This window comes from Triticum dicoccoides, chromosome 3B (genome assembly GCF_002162155.2).
Source record: "Triticum dicoccoides isolate Atlit2015 ecotype Zavitan chromosome 3B, WEW_v2.0, whole genome shotgun sequence".
Taxonomy (NCBI): Eukaryota; Viridiplantae; Streptophyta; class Magnoliopsida; order Poales; family Poaceae; genus Triticum; species Triticum dicoccoides.
The window spans coordinates 759,732,550-759,736,603 of NC_041385.1; positions in this window are offsets into that span (position 1 = coordinate 759,732,550).

A 4,054-nucleotide genomic window follows, 5' to 3' on the forward strand; every position below is an offset into this window, starting at 1 on the left:
TACTACACACACACACACACACACACACACACACACACACACACACACATTAGTTTGTTTGTTATAAATTTTTCTGTTTTTTAGTTATAGAAATGTTAGAAATTATTCTGTTTTTTAGTTATATAAATATTAGAAATGTTAGTTTTATAGAAATGTTATAAATGTTTTCTGTTTTTAAGTTATAGAAATATTTATAGAAATGTTAGCAATTTTTCTGTTTTTTAGTTATATAAATATTAGAATTGTTATGGAAATGTTAGTTATATAATCAGGAAATTTTAGAATTAGTTTTAGTTAGATGAATTAGATTAATGTCAAATTGTTAGAATTTGCATGTATATAGAATTTTAGTTCCAATCATTTAAAAAATGTTACTTTTTGCGGGCATATAGTATCTGTTCTCGATGATATGCCCGGGTCGCATCCTCGCCGTCGACCCGTTCGCGACGACGTCATGCTTCAGGGGACCCATGTCCGGGACTGGGCTCCGCCGGGCTGGCGCTGGGAGGTGCTACCTGGAGGGGCGCGCCGCTTGGTGAGGAACCCGACCTCGGGTCCCGTCGTCGACCCTGAGCTTCTTTGGTGGCGTTCGCGTGGGCCACATTCGGTGCAGAGGTAGCCGGCCCCGCCGGAGGTGGTGCGTCGCCGTGTCAGGGAGGAAGATGAGCACGTCCATCGCTACATGGCTGCTATGGACGACGTCAGGTTCTCCACTACTTGGCGGGTTCTTTGGGCAGATGACCGGAGATATGATCCTGTGATGGTTCCTTCTCTTTGGGTGTGCACCGCCTGCGCCCCAGGAACCGCGAGTGGCGCCCTAGATTCTTTTGTAGTACTCGATCTTTATTAGGTACCTAGCCAGTGATGTATTCGATATATAGTATTCGAGACGTTGTATTCGAGATTATATATATTAAGACGATGATGTATTCGAGATTATATATTCGAGAGGATGTATTCGAGATTCAGATTTTCCTTATTGATTAATTGCATCCATGCATTGTAATTTGAATACTAAATTGTTTTATATTTCTTCTGTATTATTAGTAAAGTAAAAGCTATGGCGGACAATACCATCAGAGAGAGAGAGAGAGAAGAGGAATTGTTCGACATCATACGCAGCCCTCACAGGCTAGATGATCTGAATGAAGCAGATGACGGCTCCTAATATCTTAACAATACCGGAGAGGGTGCTGAAAAGATATTTGATCTCGACGACCGAGCTGATGAAGTCATGAACTATGATTATGATTATGACACAGACAATGTTTGTGATGACACAGACAACGCTGATCTTCAAATAATAAACACTACCGACGAGGTATATTTATATAAGCATGCATCATGGTGATCATCACATGTTTTTTATTGAAGATATATTAATGAATCGATCTTTCTTCTTTCAGCCCTCCGGATCGAGCAAATCTGCTTCTACAGACAGCAAGACAAAGCGAGGCCCGGGCAGATTGTTGAAGGATGGTGTAAAGTACCACATCGAATCCATCAAACCTAGTGGCGAACCCCTCACGCCTAAGAACATTGCGAACAAGTGGACTCGTTAGTGCGGAGTTCTTGTGAAGGACAAACTCCCGATCTCCATTCAAGAATGGAAAGAGCCAAAGACTAAACGTCCAGGTGTTACTTGGGTCGATGGCAGAGCCAAAGAAGACCTGATGAAATCTCTGATGGAACATTTCACCCTACCAGATCATTTCACTAAAGCAGATGTGGACAAAGTCAAGGCCGCTGCTCTTAAGAAGATGGCAATTGCATTCAACACCCACAAGAAAACTGTATGGGCCAACTACCTCGCTAATGAAAGGAAGACTCCAGATTTCAAGGGAACACTGGAGAAGCAAAGAGAACATTGGGACGATTTCATGACCTTTAAGGATTCAGAAATATCTAAGGAACGGTCGATGAAAAACAAGGCAAATGCCGCAAGAAAGACGCAGTTCCATAGGCTGGGTCCAGGTGGCTACACGGTGGCATTGCCTAAGTGGGATAAGTCTGAGCAAGAGATGGAGGATGCAGGGGTCACTCCGGTTACCCGACACTGGCCCCCCAGGTGCAGAACTTGATTCTATGCGCATGGGGGAGCGTTGGACCCGAAGACAGGCGGAGTTTCGCAAAAGGCAAGTCTAAAAGGAGCCGAACAAAAGATAATTGACGCAATAGATGAAGCTCGAAGGGGGGTGTTCACGCCCAACAGGGAGAACGACGAGCTTACGCGCGCCCTAGGAAATCCTGAACACCCGGGAAGAACACGAGGCATGGGCGTTATTGCCTGGTATGAGGGCTTTTCAGGATGGAACGAGGACTACAGGAGCCGTGCAAGAAGGAAGATGGAGGAGGAGAAGAAAAGGAAGCTGGAGGAGGAGCAGAGGAAGCAGGACGCAGAACGCCTTCAAGGTCTAGAAGCAAGGCACGCGGACCTGGCACTCAAATTCCAGCAGCAGCAACAGCAGATCGACTCACTTAGCCAGGAAAGGGGGTCTCAGCAGCGGCAGCAGCAAGCGGATGATTGTCCAGCATTGGATAGCACCGTCCCATCCATGCCGAGAAGCAGCGTTGGTTCTGCCCCGGGCGACACACTGCTGGATAAATACCCTGTGGATGACATCATAGAGAACACTAACTGCGAGCTACACTCCCAAATGAAGAACATATCCATGAAGGTGGCGGACGGCGTTGCTTTTCCAGTTACCCCCAAAGCAACCTACCATTGCATCCCGATTCCAGAGGGCTATGCTCGTGTCATGGTTGATGAAGTGGTGGACCCATATTCGGGGCTAACGCTTGACATTCATGGAGGTGAAGACGAGCGCACACTCGGAGAGGCCATACATCATATCATCCTATGGAGAAAGGATTGCGTAATCTTTCGAAGTCCACCGACACCGCGTCGTTTGCCGACTCCTCGAAGTCCATCACCGAGTCAGCAGACTCCCGCTCCTCCAAGTCCACGAACGCGTGAGACGACTCCTCCTCCTCGAAGTCCACCACCTCCTCCAAGTCCCCGAACGCGTGGGCTGACTCCTCCGGTTTCAAGCCCGGCACAGCATCATGCCACTTCTCCGGTTGCAAGTCCGGCACCGTGTCAGGCCACACCTCCTGCTTCAAGTCCGGCACATCGTCAGGCCACTTCTCCTGGTCCAACTCCATGTCAGCCGTCTCCGCCATCTCAGCAATCGCAGAAGAGACATCTCGCAGCTTTGGTGTGTAGCGGTACGAGTCGAGGTAGTTCAGGAAGTACATGCGAAGGCAAGTGATATAAATATGGTCCAAGCCTCGCTCCTTTTCCTCAGAGGCCTTACGACATGACTAAGGAGCAAAACATTAGCCATAGTGCAAGCCCAAGTGGATGCCCATTTTGGACTGAAACCGGCACCGCCGCTAAAGGAGAAAGTGCCTGAGAAAGTAATTGACCACTTCATTCGTATGGCTAGAGAACCAGCTCCCAAGCCTGTTGACTCGGACTATGAGCGCCAAATCAGGAAGGCACATCGAGCACGACTACAGAAGGAAGCGAGCTCAAGCTCGAGCCAACAAGCAGCTGGCAAAAAATGCGGGAAAACTGTTCCCCAGTTGAGAGAACAGGCGGGGCAAGCGATCCCCCCGCTTGTTGTGCCAACAACACATGAGAGGAGTAGTACGCGCGCCAAATATTATTGTGGGCAAACCGTTAGCATTCCCTAGCATGGCGATGTGGTAATAACAAAGGATCATATAATGCAGGCTCAAATGCTCAATATCTCTGTTGGACAACTCCTCGAAATCGAGCCCATGCCTACGCTTAAAGAATCGGAAAAAGCATGGCAATATGTCCGGGGCAAACCTTTGGTCCATCCAGACAAGGTAAAGGACCTCCCAACGAGAATGTATCAATTGCATCAATGGTACATGAACATTACCAAGATTTCCAATCGAGAGTCCCTCATGGTGAATGTCAAGCATGAGCATTATTACCATGAGAAAGCTCTGGCCATTGAGTATCCAGAACTATTTCAGTTATTTAATCAAGACGCACTCGAGAAGTCTATCGTCAGTTGCT